The sequence below is a fragment of the Periplaneta americana genome, chromosome 1 (assembly GCF_040183065.1).
Source record: "Periplaneta americana isolate PAMFEO1 chromosome 1, P.americana_PAMFEO1_priV1, whole genome shotgun sequence".
Taxonomy (NCBI): Eukaryota; Metazoa; Arthropoda; class Insecta; order Blattodea; family Blattidae; genus Periplaneta; species Periplaneta americana.
The window spans coordinates 193,669,964-193,695,398 of record NC_091117.1 but is presented as its reverse complement, the minus strand read 5'-3'; the positions used below and the strand labels follow the sequence as shown (position 1 = coordinate 193,695,398).

The 25,435-nt window shown below is 33.7% G+C and overlaps 1 long non-coding RNA gene across 1 annotated transcript in view; it reads right to left on the bottom strand.

Annotated features, from left to right (window-relative positions):
* Positions 1-24,993, bottom strand: part of LOC138709495 (uncharacterized) — a 233,572-nt gene extending 208,579 nt beyond the window's left edge. The window contains exon 1 of the long non-coding RNA XR_011334943.1: positions 24,763-24,993. This is a non-coding gene — a long non-coding RNA (uncharacterized lncRNA). The remainder of the gene's footprint in view (positions 1-24,762) is intronic.
* Positions 24,994-25,435: the final 442 nt, after the last annotated feature.

The window sequence follows — 25,435 nt, the reverse complement described above, 5'->3', positions numbered from 1 at the left end:
CTCCCAAATCTATCGCTTTACTTGCTTCCAGTAAAATTCCCGTGTTTTCCCTAATCGTTTGTGGATTTTCTGCTAACATATTCACGTCATCCGCATAGACAAGCAGCTGATGTAACTCGTAGATAACTACTATCAATATTTATAAACCAAAATCTAAAATAATAATTTAAATCCTTTAAAATCAAGAAATTAAAATCATATTTAAAATTTAGTAAACCCTGATATACAAGGTGCAACCAAAAATTCCAACTAATTGAAAAAAGTTCTTTACTGCGAAAAAAATTAAATACTGATCATCACGATAAAAACCATTGAAGTCACGCAAAATCTGACATAAAATAATTTGAAAGCAAATAAATAAGCCAGAATAAAGCTTATGAATTAAGTACTCTAGACAAAAATAATGGATCGCCACACAGATTAGCTGACAGACATAGATTTAACTCTGATAGGCTAGCATTTACAGCAGAGGCTTTAATAGCCCGACGAGGGCGAAGGTAGGGGGTATTTGTTTACAAATCAACTGTACGGCATCGGAAGTGTTCTTTCTCGTGAGGATGAACATCATTTCAAAAAATTATCCAAAATAGTTAATTTTTCGATAGACTCGTTACTTATGAAAGACCCTGTATTATATGGATAACTTAAGTGGAATGCAACTGTTTTAATAAAAATGAAACTGAATCAACAAAGCCTTCTTGACTAGTAATCGTCCATAGAGATCAATGAAAATTGTATAATTGGCACAACTGGTTTGGTTACAAGAGAACAGCTCATCATTACCAGGCTTCGAGACTTTGGACCCGATACAATAAGTTTACTGTGCTTGTACTAGCCTATAGGTTGTTGACTCGCTGCAGGTAGTGAAAGGTAGAGATGTGTTGAGGTAACAACGTTGCTGTTTAGAGTAGAGTACGGTAATATTGGAAAACGCACACATATGGACATTCTGAAAGTAAATATACATTACACAATGACAATGTCAAAAGAATGTGAAAAGCATTTATTCTCCTGTCTTTTATAAGCATTTGTGTTTAATTATACACTGTGTTAATAGTGGAAATAAACATGTAGCAATTTTAATTTCTTCATTTATCCTATTGGTCGTCTTTAGGAAGTGCAGTTACAGTACCGAATTGCAATGTAGGCTACTACAAAATACATTTTCAGTGTCAAAAACGTAAATCTTTTTAGTTGTCTACCAAACACAGTTTGTGCTTTGAAAAGCTGCGCTCTACGTCGCATGACGTAACAAAACGAAAAAACCCAACATCATTGCAGTCTCTAAGAGACGGTCCTTCATTCTCGGGTGATTCTATGTCCACTAATTTGCTATTTATATTACACAATTCTCCACATATGTTATTTTTTACATAAAATTGATTTTCCACTTCTGTTTTACACGTTCAGTAACCGGTGTACTTCGTATCTCAATTCTCTGTGTCATTTCCTCAACTAATTTGAGGAATTCCGGCATCTCTTGCTCTGGCTTTTCTAACATTGTAATAGTTTCAGACACAGTTTGAAAATAGGTTTGTATGAAAACCAAATTATTCATCAGAACCTTCAAATCCAGAGCGTTTTCCTTTGCGTATTTGTTGGCATTCATTCTACAGTACCCCCACCCACTGTACGCTTTACCACTATACTCAGTACGCCGTTATGCAGATTTCCCACTGAACTGCTCTATCGGGTCCGAAATCTCGAAGCCTGATCATAACACACTACTGGCATCTAGTGGAATATTTGTAATGATGATATGGTACAATAATACATTTTCAAGACAGTTTAATATTTTGGTAAGGCAATTAATATTTTATTTTATTAGAGCACTTTATTTCTTCTTTCTTCTAATTGTGTAATAGCCAATTAAATCCCACTAGAGTTTTGATTTTCTGTAGATAAATCAAAAACTCTAGTGAGATGTTAATAAATCTATCATAAGAAAAGGAAAACTATCCTGTCGCTAAGGCGATGATTTATTTTACATTTGTGTTCTATTTTAATTGTGAACGGAGAAATACGAATGGCACGGAAGTGAAGTAACGGGGACGCATAAACTGCATTTATGTGAATTGGCACGAAACGATACTCGCTGAAAAACAATGGCGTATCTCCTCCATACTTCATGTTGTGTTGTCGTCACATAACTAAAATTATACTCCACCGCGGATGGTTGGTACATGAGTGACATAAGGACATTTCTCAACTTCATACGTAATATGTAAATTTAAATGCCCAGTAATTGCAACGATGACATCGTTTGCGGTATAACTCTCAATGTAATGTTCTTTTGCAACAGATTAGGCGACAGACAGTGGGTATGAAACTTGTTAAGTTATATGAATGTAGCCGCTCTTGTGTGTATACTTGAAGTTAATCATAGACAAATGTAACCATTTGCATAGAAGTTGCCCAGCCATACAATCTGATGCTTTTGGAAAGACATAAAATAAAATGACGACTATTTCGTTATACATCTTGATTACACAACTTTTAACACTGTCTCACTTCGGAATATGTACGATAAGAACTTTCGTGTGTTAAATTTTAACATACCTTGTTAACATGTTTCGACCTATTTTGGGTCATCTTCAGAACTGGTCGTTGTTGGTCTTGGCGCTTCTTGTTTCGTGTGAGGGTGCGTTCGTAGCGTAGAGTCAAAGAGTGTATGTGTTTTGAAATTGAGTTGTGTGTTGAGAATAATATAACAATATGAAATATACAGACACACGAAAACACACCCCAACGATATTCTCAACACACAACTCAATTTCAGAACACATATACTCTTTGACTCTACACTACGAACGGACCCTCACAGGAAACAAGAGGCGCCAAGACCAACAACGACCAGTTCTGAAGATGACCCAAAATAGGTCGAAACATGTTAACAATGTACGTTAAAATTTAACACAAGAAAGTTCATATCATACATATTCCGACTATTCCGTTTACATGACGTCATTCCATTTTCGGTTAATGGAGTGTAATAAAATTTTGAATTCCAACCAATCACAGTCATACATCGCAATAATTTCTGCAGCTCGATTTATCACTATCAATTTATCGCATGGTCGTCCTTTTGTTTAGTCAGTGTCGCCAATTTTTTCCACGTAAATCGATGAACATGAATCCATTGTACTAGATAAAGTGCGAAATCCTACTTCCACATCTACATCTTCATCTTCTTCCACTGTATCTAAAGAAAATTACACTTCTTCATAACAATTGTTCATTTAATTCTGTAGTGCTCAGGAAAAGTGGCACAAGTCAAAAATGTTAATTTTACTAGAGAAGGAAAAAAATTGTCTTCACACTGGTTTATGTCGATTTGAGTTTCTTCTGTATGAATTATTGTAATGGGAGAAATACTTATGTCTCTTGTCCGTAGCGAGCAGATGTTCCGTAAGTTGTCAATAAATTAATAAAAAATGTTTGTGGAAACTAACTTATGCCACTTTTCCCAAGCACTGCAAAATTAATGTACATAAACAGGTTCTTTGTAATTATACTATAAAATGTTTAAATTAAATTATAATTTCAGCAGATAATGAAAACATATTTCTGTTATAATAACAAGAGAAAAGCGTAGTAGCCTACATGTAATTAAGATTTTTAAACCTTTACTTCGCTTTGCTCAATTGTCATTACTGAATAACATTCAATTTCTTTAATGCAGTAATCGTTATTCATCTATTTCGACTTCACAATGCCTGAATAGGTTAAGTATTCATAAATATACAATTATTAACATTTCGTGAGCGAATTTTAGGGATATATTATTTACATTTTTATTTTATTCACGAAATAGTCCTAATAAATGTCACTCGACGTCTGAGATTTCCCAAATAAATTTATCGTCAAATCTCAGATCTCTTGTGACATTACTATAGATAAAATTTATAACGAGAGTGCTGTAGTTCCAATGTGTTACTGAAGCCCGGAGTTTTGTATCGTCATTGTTACCTCATAAGAAACAAAAGAAGTTACTCAGCAACGACCGAATAAACAAAATGCCATTTCCTGCACAACGAGCGAAATGTGTCTTCCATATCAGTGGGTGAGTGAATATTCATAATACAATCATATGGGGACGTGGAAATCCGCAGGTCTCATATGAACTGAAACAGGCTAGTCCTAAAGTTAATCTCTGGTGCGCGGTAAGTCGCTATAATCTGTATGGGCCGTTTACCTTCGCAGAGAAAACAATTCGATCAGGACCATATCTGATCATGTTGAAAAACTTTTTCGAACCACAACTGCAACAGGAAAATAAAATGGATATCGTGTTCCAACAGAATGGTGCATCACCTCATTGGGCAACAGACGTTCGTGATTATCTGGATGACATATTTGGTAACAACGGGTATGGTCGAGAAGAGCAAATTATGTGGCCTCCAAATTCCCCAGATCTGACACCACCCGATTTCTTTCTCTGGGGCTTCGTGAAGAAAGATGTGTATGCACAGCGGTCCAGGAATATTCATGATCACAGAGCAAAGATTTTCTCAGATTTTGAGCAAGTTACCCCTGAGATCTACAGTAAGGTCACACATGAGAGGAATTAGCCTCAATATATAAACTGTGTCGTGTTCGCAATGGTGGGCACGTTGAGGTCTAATTTTGACAAAACTCGCATTCTTCTGGAATGCATGTACAAATTATTTAACAACAAATATCAACAATTCTCATTTTATGTCTTCCAAAAAGGATCATTCTGTATATTACATCGATTTTTTTTTCAAAATAATTTGCTTTTACCACAACAGAGCAAGTTTCTACCGTTGTTCAGTTAGGCACTAGTCTTTCAACAAAGTAATTATTAGTCTTTGATTTTTAGAGTGTTTTTGAGTTCTATAACAGACTAAGAAGCTATTGGCAGGCTCTTATTTACCACAGTTCTTCTTAAGGCCCATTCACAATGAAAATTAAACATAAAGACAGGAGTTTGCTCCCAGGTTACCAAATGGGATCATTCACAGTGATTCACATAAACACTGACATTAACATTGCCGTTAGACGTTAACATCTGTGGCCGGGAGGAAAAAGGTCTTAAGTAAAAATTTTATACTTTTCAGGAGAGCAGTAGAAAGATTGAAATTTGTGTCAATTATAGAGTTTTTTTAATTAAGAGGTTTTTCTGGATATTATTTGTTTATATTTCTTCTAAAATAGGTAATGTTGCTCAATTAACAATCTTCTTGATTATTTCCAAAAATAGCGGCACTTAAGCCCTTTTAAGACTAGAAGCCAAACTGAGTAGAAGGGACTATTAAACATAAGACCTTTTTCATATCAAAATAAATGAGAAATGTAAATTATTAGGAATGTAAAATAGGTCTTAAACAATTATAGGACTGTTTACCCTTGTGCTTAAAGTTTTAAAAGGAAAGGGCATCAGTATGTGATAAAATGGTTAAGATACATTTTAGACCTTTTTAATAGGGAAGCATGGAAAGAAAACATGTGATGGTTTGTAAGGAATAAAGTATTAAATATTCTTAAGTCCTTTATTCTGTGTGTGCTCGAATCAAAAAGTGCTTAGGACATTTGGTAAAGCTCTATAAATCCAGTCAGGAGTCTTATTTGACTTTAGCCGTTTCACCAGATTGTAGAGAATTGTTTCCGCTTTCAGAATATTTAAAAATCTTATTTTCACAAAAAATTGACTTAAGACCTTTTTCCTCCCGGTCACAGATATGAAAGTTTGCAAACTCCAAACTTTCATGCTTATGCTTGCGTGATTTGCAAACAGTACACAATCGTAGAGCGCTGAAGTATACGACAGACTATGAAGATATGACGTCGTTGTTATGTTTCCATGGTTACCAAGTATCTTTGCGGTTATGTTTAGGCCTATGTTCCTATCGTGAATGTTCTTGATTTTAAAGTAACGTTTACATTTTTAACTTAACGCTTACGTTATGTTTAATTTTCGTTGTGAATGAGCCTTTTTTCTGTCATTTTTCCATTGTCACCATATCATTACATCTTAGTAACATCTAAAGTTTCAAAATAAAGTTAATAACTTATTCCAGTTTATTGCATTATAAGTAGAGACAGGAGTTTTAGCCACTACTCTTTGAAGTTAAATGAGTACGGAGTTTGTACAATAAGCCAAATGGCTTGACGAGGAATAGTGGCGTGTGGTGCTGTATGATTAAAACAGATTACTCCCGCATCAAGGATGGCGCTATGTTGTATGTTACGAAAGAATAAACATAGCCTTTGCTGTAAATTTTTAACTTAGAATGTTACTGTTTCACAGGCATTACTTTTAATGAAATATTTTGCCTAGATATATTACAATAATCTTTGATGTAAAATTGTAACTTAAAATGTTACTGTTTCATAGGTACCGCTCTTACTGCAATGTTTAAGCCCATATTACGATAATCTTTGTCGTAAAATTTTAATTTAAAACACCGGTACAACTGTAACAAAGGCACTGCCCTGAATGAAATGTTTAAACCTATATTACAATAATCTTTGCTGTAAAATTTAACTTCTCATACATTACATAACTAAAGTAAGGAATCTGTAGTAGAGTGACAGTGTAGTGTGCGTTACTTGTATTTGTGAGCACGGTATCTACTGAAGAACACGTGACGTAATGTATACCCCATGTATACTTATACACATTCCAATATTGTGGGACTAAGAAAACGGTCTTTAATTATAACTGATATAGAGACATTAGATTTACATTGAGAAAATAATCACCTCTCACAGAGGCTATAAATCCACACAACATCATTCGACAGGATTAATAATATAATTAATACGATGATAAAGCGTCAAATATAATAATATTAAAGGCATAGAATAGAATGTTTTTTTTTCGCTAGCAGAGTTAAGGCTATCAGGCCTTCTCTTCCACTCAACCAGCCTTAATCAATACAATAGTTACATACATATTTAAATTATGAATATTTACAATACACTTAAAAGATTCTACAGCAATATTCTTCAGATAAGTTTTAACGACTAGTACATGTTTATTTATATTGAGATAAAACCTGTAAGAAAAAGTCATAACTTAATTTATGAGCTAATGTAATTCAATTCAGTCTATATCCAATATGTAAAGAATTATAATTAAGTTGAGGTAGCTAGTTGGTTAAAATTATGAGAATTAATTTAATATGAGTTTAGTAGACCTATGTTATAGGGAGCAAAATATAAATCTAAAATATATTGATACACTGAGAATATCAATGTAATGAGATTTTGCCATTGGAGGTTTTGTATTCTAGCCTATTCAGAGAACTTATTGGTAATAATAAGAATGGACAGATGTTAGTTTCATTATAAGTAACAAATATTAATCAGTAATTAATCTGTTAAGTAGGAATTTACGTAATTTTGACCCAAATGAAGTTATTGTCCAAAATAATAATAATAATAATAATAATAATAATAATACTTACTGGCTTTTAAGGAACCCGGAGGTTCATTGCCGCCCTCACATAAGCCCGCCATTGGTCCCTATCCTGAGCAAGTTTAATCCAGTCTCTATCATCATATCCCACCTCTCTCAAATCCATTTTAATATTATCCTCCCATCTACGTCTCGGCTTTCCCAACTAACACTCTATGTGCATTTCTGGATTCGCCCATACGTGCTACATGCCCTGCTCATCTCAAACGTCAGGATTTGATGTTCCTAATAATGTCAGGTGAAGAATACAATGCTTGCAGTTCTGTGTTGTGTAACTTTATCCATTCTCCTATAACTTCATCCCTCTTAGCTCCAAATATTTTTCTAAGCACCTTATTCTCAAACACCCTTAACCTATGTTCCTCTCTCAAAGTGAGAGTCCAAGTTTCGCAACCATACAGAACAACCGGTAATATAACTGTTTTATAAATTCTAACTTTCAGATTTTTTGACAGCAGACTAGATGACAAAAGCTTCTCAACCGAATAATAACAGGCATTTCCCATATTTATTCTACGTTTAATTTTCTCCCGAGTGTCATTTATTTTGTATTCTATTTAGAGAACTTAATGGTAATAATAAGAATGGACAGATGTTAGTTTCATTACTTATAAGTAACAAATATTAATCAGTAATTAATCTGTTAAGTAGACAGGAATTTATGTAATTTTGACCTAAATGAAGTTATTGTCCAACATAACAATAATAATAATAATAATAATAATAATAATAACAATAACAGTGTTAGTAAAATGTGAATTCCTATTAGTTTCCTACTAATATTTCTAATATGGATTATGTTACACACTTCGAACAATTAACTACACTATACATGGTACCACCATTTAGTTTAAAACTTTTGCTATTGAAACAAAGTCATTAAAATGTGGACTACCATTGATGTGAAAATTCCTCCCCACAAAACCCGTCCAGCTTGCCGGCTCCATCAAATGCAGTGTGTAACTTTCTTTGTGTAAAAGGTTACTTTGGGTTAAAAGTTATTACTCCCGAGTAACAGCGCATTTCAGTGGATGTTCTCCCTCGACATAAGTATTGTCATGGGAGGATATAAAGTTTCACTGCCCGAGGTCGTCTCTATGTTGTGTCCATATTTCATACAAATGGAGCCATTAGAGGCTATTAACATTGGCAAATGTAGTTGCTGTGGTTGTAGGGTGGCATGGTCAACCCTCTAGATTCTGTGCTCGGCCCGTTCCCAATGTCGCTGCTACTGAAATCTCCGTTTGTATACAATGACTGGAGAAAAACATACTTTGTATAGTAATGGATTGAAACAAAGACTAATACCCGGTTTCTGGAAAGACAGTTACTTGTACATACAGAGTTATCTAAGATTTAACGCGCTGATATGTTTGAAACGAGTTTCCAACAACAGTTATCATCTTTACAGTTATTTGTGCTTAAACTGGTAACTGTGCCTCAGCCTGTAGTTACCTGGCTGTTAGTACTGATTCCAACAAATACCGACATGCGGCGCTACTGCATTACTGCTTCGTAAACTATAATAACTGATATTAAATAATACTATAAACCGGAATTAATTAATTTAAGGAGGGTCTGTCTTCCTCTGAATGGCGGGACGCAATTAAGATGAATGCTAACGTAGCACCAGTCAGAAGTATTCATGGGAGATCCTTGGACGGTTTCCGTTGCAGATACTGCAACGCGATTGAAACCTTAGCACACGTCCTAGGATCCTGTCAGCATGGAGAACTCCTGAGAAATTCACGCCATCATAACATCCAAAAACTAATAGCACAAGCCCTTAGAAACAAATTCTTCGAGGTCCATGAAGAGGTGCACTGCGTTGCGTCTGAAGGTGGCGGAATTTGATGAGCGGACATCGTGGCTCTAGACAAGACTAATAGTAAAGGCTTTATACTGGACCCAACTGTTAGATTTGAGATGAGCCAGAGCCAACCATCTGAGGTCAACAAAGAGAAACAACAAATTTATGAGCCTACTATTCCGTATTTTAGAGAAAAATATCAGATGGAAGGCACCTGGGAAGTATGATCGGAGCGAGGGGCACCATCCCATGATCAACTGTAAACACTATCAAAACATTTGGAATCCATGACATTCCAAAAATAATTACTTCAACCATTAAAGGGTCTGTGGCAATTTTGAAAAATCATTTATACGGAATATCATAATCCCCCCTCTTTTCTATTCGTTAGTGTGTGATTGTTACAAATATATGTACAAATTTATTATTTCTTAAATTTAAGCTCCTAGTTCGCATTTCAATTTGACTCATCTATCTTGCTGTAATCATTACTATTCTTATATGTGTGTTATTCTGTGTTTTTGGCAACCCAGGATGCCTGGGCAGACTATTTCTTGGAAATAAATTATATATACAGTATACCAGTATGATTTAAAAAAAAATTGGCGTTTTATTTACGTAACTTACGGTAAATGTTCTACTTTCTATGACGTATTAGGATAATAATGTGTGTTTGTAAAAACAATTTGGAATATCTTAAGCTTAATAATTTCTATATATTATTTTATATATTATTTTTTATTTTATTTTATATATTATTTTATAAATTATTTTTATTTTTTATTTTATTTTATTTTATACATTATTTTATTTTTATTTTTTATTTTAGTTTACATAATTGGCTTAGTAGGAATATTAATATTTAGACTAGTAATTAAATTAAATTCTAGACCAACATTCAAGTTTATTTAATTTTACATAATTTTTCTAAGTAGTACACATTAATTAATTATTTTACCTGATGTAGTTCCAAGTAGTCCATCACAAGGCCACTCTTAACCGTAACTAGCAGATATAGAGGAGTCTATATTGAAGGGGTGGTTGGACTGATCCGTTACGTGGGGTGTACTACGTTAAAATGACAATATTTGTGTAGAAAAACGATTAAAATAATATACAAAATAATGGGTAGTCTATTCATTGAAAAAATATGTAGAGAAAATATCAAAGGGAATAAATATTATTTTACATTAATAATGGGGATTTATGGCCAAAAATAAATGAAAATACCCCAAAAATGACCGAATAAAACAAAAAAATAATTTCGAGGGAAAAATTGTTCCGGGGCCGGGCATCGAACCCGGGACCTTTGGTTAACGTACCAACGCTTTACCAACTGAGCTACCCGGGACAATTTTTCCCTCGAAATTATTCAAATCAACTTTACAGGGAGTTATACCTGAAATCTTGATTTGCAAAACAAAAAATGTAAGAGGTACAGATTGCAAAAAAAAAAAAAAAAAAAAAAAAAAAAAAAAAAAAAAAAAAAAAAAAAAAAAAAAAAAAACCCTAACAAATATGTCTTAAAACACTCAGTTCATCATATAACATATAAATACTAAAGCAGCAATGTTTCTGCCTTCTAGAAAAAAGATGCAGTTTCATCAAAATTCTACCCTAGTGATGAAGTACTGTAGCATAATGTAGTGGCGTCGCATTCCCCATTTATTGTGACGGTCTCTACTACTCCAATATTATCTTCTTCGAAGAAATATAGACAAATGATGAACTCTACAGTGAAGTTATAACATACAGTGACTTTCAAATCATGAATATCTTGTTTAATTTAAACTTGGAGGTTATTTTTGGACCAAATTCTGCAATTACATACGGTAACTTCACCATTAAGATTGAAGTATGCTCCGTCTGTTTAGGAAAGTTGTTCGAATCAGTGATTATTAAAGTGAATATCAAGTAGCATAAGTAAAGCATATTCGTATCTTTTCTGCTTGAGTGCGAACACAGATTTTAGTTAATATGGGTACGCTATAGACTAAAATTTTTCGTTAGAATTCTTCAAATTGTGTCACAAGATGCATGGACATCCTAACACTACTAATTCATAATAATTATTTCCACTTATTTCATTATTTATCTGAAAAACCTCAGCAGCCTGTCTTCATTGATTAGGCCTACTCTAGTTTTTCAGATTTCCTACCAGCAACAGCACCAGTGTTCTCAAATCTTCTGTTTAAATCCACACAATTGAAGAGTCTACTGCAAGAATGATGGACGTCACTTTCTTGTCGAAAATGAACCAAGACTGTCAATGCATAGCTTAAGACATATAGAATGTACATACAGAGTTATATGGCATTAACACTGATAGTCATTGTCCAGTAATGATCGGAATATCACAGTTAAGCTTTGAGCGCTAAGCATTTCAAACTTTCAATTGCTTCTCCTGCAAAATATATTCCAAATGACATCCATCATTCTTGCAGTGGACTCTTCAATTACAAAGGAACATCGGTCTTTTCTTAAATTGTTATTTATTCAGTTGAGTAAACATTAAACAACAACAATTTAAGAAAATACCGATGTTCCGTTCGTTAAGTATCCTAAATTTTCTCTGGTACTGAGGAATGCTATTGCCTTCATAAAAGTACTTGACCAACTGCATCCTAATTAAATAATAGAACTATGGCTTGGAACTGAAAAATTCTTGAAGTAGTACAATACTAACAAAATGATTAACATTTCAATAAAAAAAATTAAATTTGGAAATATAAAATGCAACAAATAAATAATCCCATTCTTTGTTCAATAGGTCTACAGTGATATTTTAATTTTTTTCCCTATTTCAAATATTATAAATCTAGAGCCCGGAATTTTAGGTGCTAAAGGTTTAGAACGACACTGAGTGTAGATGAATAGATGTGGTGTCCGTGGGGAAGGTCTTAAGCCTAGTTCACAAGAGTCCGATATGTAATATTAGACAACAGAGTCACAAGGTCTGGACAATGGATCTTGTAAATCGTGTGCTAATTTGTAAGTGGTGGCTAAGAGGATTAAAGACCTGTAACAGTACCAAAGGGAAAATATTGAATGACATCTCAAAGAAGTGGGGGCATGGCAACGGGTCATGTAAATCGTGCACTAATTCATAAGTGGTATTAAGAGGGTTAAAGATCTTTAACGGTACCAAAAGGAAAATACTGAATGACAAGAATGACATTTCAAAGAAGTAGGGACATGGTTTGTATATTTATAAACTATAGCGAGGAACAATATTAACTTTTAACACCTAAAATTCCGGGCTCTAATTATAATATTTTAATGCTTTAGAATTTGAAGTGAGTTTTGAATTACCTTATACATCAAATTGTAAAATTTATTCCCTAAAATTTATTTAGCGTGTCACAGCTGTAGACTTAAATGCTTGTGTCATATGAATTTCACTTACTATATTTTTATATACGTTGGAGAGAACAGGTATAAATATTGGAGAAGGAACACATTAAAGGGTCCAATTTTCTATGAAGCTGAAGCTGAGGATGATGATGATGATGATGATGATGTTTTATATAGCTTGCAATCTGCTTATCTATAATGAATGATGATAGAGAAATAGAGAATTCTTGGGGTGTCACTGGGAAACGAGAGTACCCTAAGAAAAACCCTGTGTTGACAATCACTGGCTAGTTCAACACAAGTTACGAGTTCATAGTAAAGCAGGATTTGGAACTGGGTCCCCTAAATAGTCTGTATTTCATAAGACTCTACTTCTTGTTTAATAGTAATTATAATCATTGTTACCAGCAAATAATACCTTTAAGATGATTAAAACTATTTTCTCTCAATCATATTTGTCACACCTGTGGAGTAACGGTTAACGTGTCTGACTGCGAAATCAGTTGCCGGGGTTCGAATCCTGGTCGGGACAAGTTACCTGGTTAAGGTTTTTTCCGGGGTTTTCCCTTAGTCCATTAAGAGCAAATGCTGGGTAACTATCGGTGCTGGACCTTGGACTCATTTCACCGGCATTATCACCTTCATTTCATTCAGACGCTAAATAACCTGAGATGTTAATACAGAGTCGTAAAATAACCAACAATAAATCATATTCATGCTATTTAACTTCATAAAATACAATAAAATTGAAACAAATATGTAACAGTTGAGTCAGTACACATCATGTCACGCAGGAGTACAGATCAAACATCGGGAATCGCTCTGTCTTGACGTCACTGATTATGGGGATGCAATCCCCGAAACATATATGATAAATAAAGAAGTTCAACAGACATAGTGCTCATACAACTGTTATATATTTTTTCAATTTTATTGTGTTTTATCAATTTTAATGAACACTGTTCTAAAATTGACCAAAAACGTGTATTTTATCACTATTTAACTTCATTATGTGTAAATGTATACAGTATGCCTACAAATGCAAAGTTTTTAAACAATAAATTAATAGAAAGAAGATGAAGTGAAGAATGAATGAAAAAAGAAAGTAAAGAAAGGAGAGGAGAAAGTGAAAAAGGAAAGATAACATTCGAACCTCTGCGATATGCCAATTCTGCCCGAATTCATGTTAGCTTTCTCGGAACTGCCCGGCTTCCAACTCAGTTACTAGAGCCGGAAAGATGCTTTTAAGCATCGTATTGTTGGACATTAGTAAGGGACCACATTTGAAACCCTCCTGCACGATATAACAAATCTCCCCATTTTTCTCTCTCCGTGAGTCGGGCGGGTCTTTCTGAATGCACCCACAGTTGCTACGAGTAGCAGGGCGGCTGCAAAGGGAAGAAGAAAAGTTCCTCCACTAGCTTAATTTTCCACAACAGAAGGTACAAAGGACAATATCTGTGTCTGTATATGTTCCGCCTGCCCAAATGAGAATTCAAGTAAAGTGTCCCCTTCTGACTTCATGAAGGCGCATGGATGGCATAGCGGTAGAGCTCCATGCTTCCATAACTTCGGTACTAGAATGAGGAGATGTGGTTGGTACCACGCTCCGACCGCCTTTTATCCCCGGGAAAGACGCGGTAAGTACTCAATTTGACAGGAAGATGAGTGGACCCAAATTAAAGCTAGGAGAGTCAGTTGGCTGGGCCATATCTGTAGGAAGGATGAAAATGATCCTTGCAAGAAATTGACTCTCACTATACCTTTTGGCACCAGAAAAGTAGGGAGACCTCAGCTAAGATGGCTGGATGAAGTGGAGAAGGATGTAATAGCAGCAAGTGTTAGAGGGTGGAAAACAAAGGTGTTAGATCGAAGGACATGGAAAAGCATCGTTGGGGCTGTCAAGGCTGGAACCCGGCTGTAGAACCAAAGAAGAAGAAGAAAAGAAGAAGAAGAAGATGATGAGTGGACCCTAGGGTCGTTCTGGACGTTTCGGCGACGAGAAGAATTCCTAGCATTATCCAGGATTGAACCCGGCACTTTTCAACGCATAACCAGTTACTCCACCAACTGATCTAACCGGCTACTCCAAATAGAATTAAAATTTAAAATATTTAAAGTAGAAAATAATTCTCGGGAAAGCTTTTGTACATATATTTCAACTGATTTGTTTGATAAACTTTATTCGTAGAACAGATTACGTTAAAAGTCCCCCCCCCCATAATGGCGATGCCCTTGACTTTGTAATGTTAAAAACGTTTGTCACGTTTAAACCAAAATATGTCTAATATTTAGCTGTATTTCGAAAGATAAGTTATAGACAAATCGATAAAAAGTTTACTCACTTCAAAAAGTATCTTATCGGATAACCAAACATGTCAATAAAATTGAAGTTATTCCCCCCAACTTCACGAGCGGGCTCATAGATGTCGCTACTATCGAGAAGCGTATACCACTTAGTTCGTCAGAGACTATCCAGAGTACACCACAGACGGTGAGTCCATATTACACTCGTAACGAATTACGATGATGTAAGATTTTTCGGATGTCATAAGGGAACAGAATTATCATGGAAATACCCCCCGTTGTCCAGCTCAAGTTATACATTCAACTTTGGTCGGAATTTGAACCCGAGGCCCCTGACTTATAAGTCAAGCACGCTAGTATTGAGCCACCGTGGCAATTACACGTTTAAAGTTGAATGAATGCTATAGCCATGATGTCCCATGTTGGACAAACCCTCCTGTGCTGGGGGTAGAGAGACTCATCCTGGGTACCTACTCGCTTGGTGAGCCTATCCAGGCTAGTAAGTAGATACTGTCATGTTACGGTTACTAACTCTGTTAAGCTTTAACTAGTCTCAGCACTTTGTTCTTTGGTCCTCATATAGACGTACTAAAGTACTAACACCAGCACTTACACAAACAGTGACTTCTACTTAAAATATTTTAACTAACATTTTCACATACACAGTATTTACTACTTACAATATTTTAATTAGCACTTTCACTAACACTGACTTTACTATTTACAATATTTTAACTAGCACTTTCACAAACACTGACTTTACTATTTACAATATCTTTACACTGATATTTGCTATTTTCAACTAGCACTTTCACAATTACTGAGTTTACTATTTATAATATTTTCAACACTGATGTTCGCTAGTTACAATGCCTTTTCCTAGTTCTTTCCATAGAACTCTGTCCTTTGCTTTCCTCGACCATTGTTTGCCCGCCTCATCGCAAACATGTCAGATCACCTGAGTCATGGTTTTCCCTGTCCTCTCTTGCCGACGTAGGGGTCCCACATTGTGACTTCATGGACCCATCTTGACTGATGTAGCCACGAGTTCAAGGTTATGGAAGGATAATTTTAACTCAGTGTCTGGATTTTACATCGGCATGAGTTAACTGTAATGTAAAAGCGCATACATCATGCATGCATGCATGCATGCATGCATGCATTCATTCATTCATTCATACATACATACATACAGAGGCATCGGCGTGGCTCAGTCGGCTAAGGCGCTTGCCTACCGATCCGGAGTTGCGCTCGGACGTGGGATCGAGTCCCGCTTGGGCTGATAACCTGGTTGGATTTTTTCAAAGGTTTTCACCAACCGTAAGGCGAATATCAGGTTATCTATGGCGAATCCTCGGTCTCATCTCGCCAAATATCAACTCGCTATCACCAATCCCATCGACACTAAATAACCTCGTAGTTGCTAGAGAGTCGTTAAATAACCAAGTAATATACATATATACAGACCGCATATAGATCCCTAACCAATATTCTGTAACCAAAGTTACAGTTATTTACACTTAAATATGTCTAACTTCGAAGTGAGTAAAATTACATTTCAGAAATTAAAAAATTAATTGAACTAAAATAAGGATTACTCTATTTCTCTTCACTTCTATTTATAAAAGGACTCTCGGAAATATCCAGTCCCGTTCAAATAAGTGCTGTTGTACATTCACTGGTAAACCACTCATTTTTTAGAGCCGATGTTCACGCATGCACGGAAAATCGGGCTACCTTTACTATATTTATCGTTGCGTGAGAATGAAACAGGTCAAAGTATCAAAGAGAACGGAGAAGAAGGATGAGACCATAACAAAGAAGTGAAGAAAAATTACCTTTAATTTGTTAAGTTCTTATAAATTCCAGTTATCTACAAAAGCAACATGTTTCACAAGGAAAAAGATATTTAAAAAGTAAAAAAAATTGACATTGATCTTGTCAGAAGAGTAGGCGTGAATGTAGCATCACTTCAGACGTCTCACCTAGATTGCATCTCATGTTTGCGTGTTCTTCAATATGGTACATAAATGTGGAGAGTATTATATAGGTCAATGGAGAAGTAGCTTATTATAGAGCAGCAGATGGCTAATTTATGCTTAGGGTATGGATTGCTATTTTTGTACAACATGAAACTGCATGACATCCTTAGTGAAGAGCCGTAAGTAAAACAGCAATACGCATAACAAACAATGTTAAAGTAAAGTCAATCCCATTACAGGTCAGATAGTGGGAGATTAAGGATCCAATCTTTACAAACAATCGGCATTAATGACAGTAGCGATGTCAGTTCTACATGAACGCCGCTTTTACTCCAATGCCTATGATACTCATTTCTTTCGATAGTTGATTAAAGCCCAGGACTATGGTACATCCAGAATAATTAGACCAATGAAAAAAATGTATGACCTCATCGGCAATCGAACCCGTGATCTTCCGGCTTTGAAGCGTTACGCCTTAACCGCGACACTTTCGCGACCCCCAACAAATAATGGCAGCATCGTATTTTTTTCTTCTAATTTTTTCCAGTATTCGTAATACCTAGAGTTCTGCATTTGGTTACTGTGAATACAAGTTAGATATACATCGATAATACTAGTTTTGCTTGGCACGGATAGCAAGTGCTTGTTACGTGCAAAACGTATCAAGGTGTGTAGAAATTAAAAAAAAAAAATCAAGCATACGAAATCACAAAATTAAACTCATAGGGCCGTATTCATAGACATTCTTAGCGCGGGCTTTCGGTGGATGATCAGCGAACTAACGTTTTTCGTATTCATAAACCAGTGTCAGCGATATGGTATGATATGAATCCTGTTTAGTACGCTCGTAGCGCGGGCTAGCGAAATATCTATGAATAGCACCCATATTTTCTCATTGTGGTTTTTTTTTCTGTGGAACATATAATAAGTTTATACTTTTTACATAAAATTGTGTAAAATTTAATAAAAAAAATTTTTTTTTTCAACAAGACTCTGTCACGGCAAACGCGGCCCGGAATTCTTTTGTTTTAATAATGGGGATTTTTTAATATCAGGATCATTACAGAGGGTTATGGCACACACGTTCCCCAGATATTAACATTTAACGAGTACGACTATTTTCTGTGAGGAACTCTAAATACAATCTACAGGAATAGGTCTATCATACTCTAGAGAAACTGAAAGAAAATGCCAAGGCAAAAATTAGATGAATTACGGAAACTGAACTTTGCGAGAGAATGCAAATTTCATTAAACATTTTCAGGAATATGTGATTGCAGATGATACCACTTCGAACAATTCCTGTAACACGGATTTAGTACTCATTACGAAATAAAAATAAATTTGGTTGCTTGCGGATAGTGATCAAAGTTTTACTACTAGTATGAATGCACCGATTCCGATTTCTGACGCAACCTTCAATATGTATAGTTCCCGCATAGTCGCAGCTACAAACAAACAAACAAACAAAGAAACAAACAAACAAACAAAACCAAACAAACAAAAAACCAAACAAACGAACAAAAACAAACAAACAAACAAAAACAAACAAACAAAAAAACAAACAAACAAAACAAACGAATAAATAAATAAATAAACAAATAAATAAAAAATAAACATAAACAAATAAATAAATAAATAAATAAATAAATAAAGCTTACCGAACAATCATGACAATGGAGGGATCCGAAATACCATTAAGGAAAATAGCGTGATCAACTTATCCTTAAAGAAAACCTTTGGACCTATTTCTAACTGGAGAAAATGATATAATATTGCAATCTATACTAATAATAAATATGTAGCCAAAATTTTTCTGATAATTTTCGATTTTATAAAAATAATTCGTGTTAACATGTATAATTAACCATCCTGAAACCGAAAATCGCTTTTTTTTTTAATTTTTGTTTGTATGTCTGTCTGTCTGTCTGTCTATCTGTCTGTCTGTCTCTATGTTTGTTACCTTTTCACGTGATAATGGCTGAACCGATTTCGATGAAAATTGGAATATAAATTAAGTTCGTTGTAACTTAGATTTTAGGCTTTATGGCATTCAAAATACGTTATTTAAAAGGAGGGTTATAAGGGGGCCTGAATTAAATAAATCGAAATATCTAGCTTATTATTGATTTCTGTGAAAAATGATACATAACAAACGTTTGTTTGAAAATGATTTCTGATAAGTTTTATTCTTTGAAATTTTTGATAGGACTGATATTTAATGAGATAAATGAGTTTTAAAATTAAAATAACTGCCATCTAAGGCAATGTTTCTGTGTTTGTATGAAGTAATATAGGAAGCTAAATTAACCGATTTGTATAATTAATTATTATTTCATCATTAGAAAATGTAGTTTCTCTAGATGGACATAATGGTATAATGTTATTACAGTAACTTGTGAGTGAATTGAGGACAGGTAAGATTAAAATAGCTTCTTATGCACAGAAAACTTTATAGGTTATTCTGTATATTCATTTCCTGTATTTCTTAAAATAATGTTTATGAACATATTCATTTTTATCTCAGAGAATTAACGAACAACGAGAGTGTATTGATTTAGTATGCAGTAATAGTTCGTTAGCTTAGCAATCCATTATTTTATAATTCAAATTTTAACTATGCTCAATTGAATCGTGTTAAAATACATAAAATATATATGCAATAAATACAATGCAAAAAAATTGGGTAATGAGCCAAGCAGATTATGTTGCGCTGTTGTAAAAGCTGTTCCTCCTGAGATTCAAGAGCTCCCACAACAAATTAAAAACTTTCTAATTCGAGTACATCCGTTATCAACACACTTTTTACATAATATAATATAATATAATATAATGTAATATAATATAATATAATATAATATAATATAATATAATATAATATAATATAATATAATATAATATAATATAATATAATATAATATAATATAATATAATATAATATAATATAATATAATATAATATAATGTAATAAAATATAATATAATAATAAATCTGTAGCCAAAATTTTTCTGTTAATTTTCGCTTTTCCAAAAATAATTGGTAATAACAATTAATAACATGTTAAAGGAATTGTCATTGCACCAAATGAGTGGTCTCCGGATCAAAATGATCGCATTTTAATATTTTAAATACAATTTAAATTAAGTAACATATTAAAGATTTATCCTTCTATCAAACACGAATGTTCCCTGGATCAAACGTCCTATTTTAATTATGTAATTACTTTATATTTATTTCTAACGGGTGCAGCGGAGCGCACGGGTACGGCTAGTTATAAATTTAAATTAAAGACGTTTAGAATTTCGTGAATTTACACTGTACACTGCCATGTAAAATGCTTGAAATTTAATTTTTCTTATCCCCGTTGAAGTAGGCCTCCTGAACAAATTTATTTCCGTCGAAGTTACATGCAAAAATGAACCTAAGCTTGTAGTATACTAGTACGTATAAGAAAGGTTGTAGTAATACCTCCATCATTTACTATGATTTGAAATATAAATATATTATGTTGTCATAACATATAAATCAATGAATCACAAAAGAATTTACAGAAAAAAACAGTTAAAGTTAAAAGAGAAAATAAGAAACTTTTGTGTCTGCAAGAAACATAATATTCAGTCCATTAACGGTTGGCTGAAATAAAAACAAAACTTCCAGGTAGAATTAGCAAATAGATGTAGATAGACGGAGAACTAAGAACATTTCACGGACTCCAAATTTTCTACAAATACTGAAACCCATTGGCTAAATTCGGCTGGTAATCTGCCATAGTGTTACAAGTTTAGGCCTATGGCAAAAAAACATGCGTTATTTTCTCATTATATGAAGCATTAAGAGGTTGTATTATAATGGTACTTGACAGCTTTTCATGGATATAATGTACGTCAAGTTCTCAGTATGCCTGGTATCGAAAATGAAGTGCTAGACATGTTAGATAAATTTTAGTAAAATTAATAAAATCTACACCACACAATGGCAGTTTACTGCAATGAAAGCAAAATATTTTATTAATGATATTTTTTATTGCGTACAATAAATTTAGGATCTAAATGGCGTAGTTCGAGTCAAAAAAATTCTTTAGAAAAAATAATTATCCACAGAATTATTTTTACTGTAATTTAAGATTTCTCGCTTAAATTTCTACCGCCACCGGCACAGAAAAATTAATTATCTACAGAATTACTTTTACTCTCCGTTAAGATTTCCCGCTTAAATTCTGCCACCACCGGCACAGAAGAATTAATTAGGCTATCTACAGAATTACTTTTACTCTTCGTTAAGATTTCCCTCTTAAATTCTATCGCCACAGGCACAGAAAAATTAATTATCTACAGAATTACTTTTAGTCTTCGTTAAGATTTCCCGCTTACATTCTATCGCCAGCGGCACAGAAAAATTAATTATCTACAGAATTACTTTTACTCTCCGTTAAGATTTCCCGCTTAAATTCTACCACCACCGGCACAGAAGAATTAATTAGGCTATCTACAGAATTACTTTTACTCTTCGTTAAGATTTCTCTCTTAAATTCTATCGCCACCGGCACAGAAAAATTAATTATCTACAGAATTACTTTTACTCTCCGTTAAGATTTCCCGCTTAAATTCTACCACAACCAGCACAGATGAATTAGGCTATCTACAGAATTACTTTTACTCTTCGTTAAGATTTCCCTCTTAAATTCTATCGTCACCGGCACAGAAAAATTATCTACAGAATTACTTTTACTCTCCGTTAAGATTTCCCGCTTAAATTCTACCACCACCGGCACAGAAGAATTAATTAGGCTATCTACAGAATTACTTTTACTCTTCGTTAAGATTTCCCTCTTAAATTCTATCGCCACCGGCACAGAAAAATTAATTATCTACAGAATTACTTTTAGTCTTCGTTAAGATTTCCCGCTTACATTCTATCGCCACCGGCACAGAAAAATTAATTATCTACAGAATTACTTTTACTCTCCGTTAAGATTTCCCGCTTAAATTCTACCACCACCGGCACAGAAGAATTAATTAGGCTATCTACAGAATTACTTTTACTCTTCGTTAAGATTTCCCTCTTAAATTCTATTGCCACCGGCACAGAAAAATTAATTATCTACAGAATTACTTTTACTCTCCGTTAAGATTTCCCGCTTAAATTCTACCACCACCGGCACAGAAGAATTAATTAGGCTATCTACAGAATTACTTTTACTCTTCGTTAAGATTTCCCGCTTAAATTCTACCACCACCGGCACAGAAGAATTAATTAGGCTATCTACAGAATTACTTTTAGTCTTCGTTAAGATTTCCCGCTTACATTCTATCGCCAGCGGCACAGAAAAATTAATTATCTACAGAATTACTTTTACTCTCCGTTAAGATTTCCCGCTTAAATTCTACCACCACCGGCACAGAAGAATTAATTAGGCTATCTACAGAATTACTTTTACTCTTCGTTAAGATTTCCCGCTTAAATTCTACCTCCACCGGCACAGAAGAATTAATTTGGCTATCTACAGAATTAGTTTTACTCTTCGTTAAGATTTTCCGCTAGAATTATACCACCACCGGCACAGATGAATTAGGCTATCTACAGAATTACTTTTACTCTTCGTTAAGATTTCCCGCTTAAATTCTACCGCCACCGGCAAAGAAAATTCATCCCAAAATTCAAGTGATAGAAAGAGTAGCACATTCTTAAACAACCGCAGCTATTAGATTCATGTGCCAATGTGTTGCTGGGAGAGTGACCTAATTACCTAATATAGAATCAATAGTACAAAAAAGATACAATAGATTGAATAGACGAAGAACTAATTATTGTCACCTTATACAATATTAAATATACAGTATATTTCTATCTGAAGTACATATTACAATTTATTGAATTCAGCTATCTCAGCGTCATAGCCGCTGCATAGGTAGGCCTACATCTCGTAGTAGCCATTTAATACAACTGAGCCTTATAACTTATGTATAATTTGAGATGTATTACATTATAACAAATAAAATATATGTACCAAATTGCCTTAATACCGAAGAATAAATCCGTTACTAAATCTAAAAATCATACGGTTTTTCTTTCTTGTAAGATCTATATTTAAAATAATTTATTTCAATATTATGAAAATTGCAAATTGATAAATATTTATTTACGTACAAACGTAAGATGATGTAATGTTTAATAACTTGGAGCCTATTTTTAAGAACAGATCTAACATATTCGCTGTAAAGGTTTTGTGCAATTTTTAGAAAACTTTTCATGTTAGAATTGTCGAACAGCAAGCATGTCGTAAATGCTCTTTGAAGAAATTACTTTTATTTATAAATCTGCTGCTTGTGAGTTTCTTAGTGGAAATGCGATTGTAAGGAATATTAAACTTAAAGATTCATATAACAAAAAAAGTATCAAATCGATTATGTTTGGGTAAAGGGAGATAAGACCTAAAAATTAGTTTCGAGTTAAAGTAAAATTAAATAATTGTAAATAATTATTGTAAATAATTTTCTACACAAATAAAACACATCAAATGCTAGTATTATTTCGTTTTTTGCATATCCACTTCTAGAATTTAACTTGTGTATTCTCCTGGGGAACATAACTGCATTTGAACAAAAAATTACTTTATCCCCCTTTCCCCGAACACCACTAAAATAGTGTTTACACTTCTCAGTTCACAAAAATTCTCGTAGATTTTTTCATACACTCACATTTTAATGAGATTTGATTCATTTCAGTATGTGTGAGAAATTAAACACATTATTATTATTATTATTATTATTATTATTATTATTATTATTATTACTAGTGCCTTGTGCAGCAAATGCTGCAAACTAAGTTCATTAGACGTTCAAATAAACATTTTTCAGATTTATTTTCAATGAAGAATACCAGACATTCTGAAAGTTATTTGCTTCCATAATAATAAAAGATACTCTCTCTCGAGCTAATACTGAAGAGAACCACGCATATAAATATCTACATCACACCGTCATTAAATATATGAAAAAGACCCAACACCACTTGATTAATAACTATAAAAATATTTGATTTTTAATAATATTATTATCTTACGTAAGTTTTATAGCTTTCAATAACATATACTATATATATATATAGCCGCCACTCAGTAAAATATAGAAATCAAATTCTAATTTAAGTTATTCTCTACATCTACTTATATAACCCCAAAACGTTTCACTTTCATATCATCAATATAGCATTAATTTGTATAATTAATGAAAAATAGTCACATCACGGCATTAACTACAATAATATTTCATTTCTAATGGTAATAATGTCATCAAACCACCTCAAGTTTTGTAGTTTTTAATATCCAATACACAGCTGTACCCAGAAAATTACACACCACAGAATCGAACCTGTAAATTATTTTTAGTAAGTTAAGTTTTTAATAACCAATTGAATTTGAGCTCTAAATATGTCAGCATTCTTGCAGATCATGGCCTTCGTGTAATAGCCTATTGTTTATTGTAGTGTGTGTTTTGATTTTTTCTGAAATGCAATTAGTTCTCAACCTGACGAAAGATGGATTTTGGAAAATAGGAAAATGATGTAGGAAAATTGACATTTCACTGAAAACTATTATTTTTCTGAAGAACTTTGGGTTCCAAGCTTGAAAATGAGGGGTCATTTATTAAAATCCGTTCAGCCGTTTTCCCGTAATTTCCATTACCAGTTCAAATTATATATAAAATTATTATTATTATTATTATTAATATTATTATTACTATTATTATTATAACTGTAGCATTACTATTACACGTGTTGTTAACTTCACTACACTTTATAAACGACTGTACATCTGCTGTATTTGTTTTCATCTCAACAGTCAATCTACGAGCAATTTCACTAACCTTGAAATATGAATAACATGGACTTGATGTCCTTTTTCTTCTTAGTCTTGTTTGTTTCCTTCAAATGAGATCCTATCCACGCAGCATTTCTGAAGCCTGTCTCTTCTTTTTGAGCGAATTTCTTGTTAAATTTTGCGTGATACAACTTCTCACAGGTGTTAAAATAACAAGCTAGTGAACTTCACAATAATTAGGATCTCAAAGTTTTCCATACCACAGTCCGAGATCCTGTTTGTCACTGATGATACAACTAACTAAACTGCGCATAGACGCAGGTGTCGTTTTGAAAATAGAATGCTTCTCCCCACCGCAACTGAAATGTACATTGTCTGCTTAAAACTCGGAGAAATTGCAACGGTCATATCTTGTGATTCATTTGACAACAAATTACATAGCTTAATCTTTCCATATATAATTTCAGCAAGTAATCAATCATCAGCAAGGGTGATATTATCAGAATCTACATTATCAACCCTTACTGACCAGCAGCTTTTCCGTAATTGCAGTGCCTTCTTCCTGTTTGACTGCCGTGGTGGTGTCATTACGTATCAGGTTATTAGTAGAAATTACAATTGTCTAGAATGTAATCGAGCCGTCCGTCTCCTCGATAAAGATCTGTTCTAACCTCTACATTTCTAAACAATACGATGTTTGTACTTTTTGTGTCATTTAT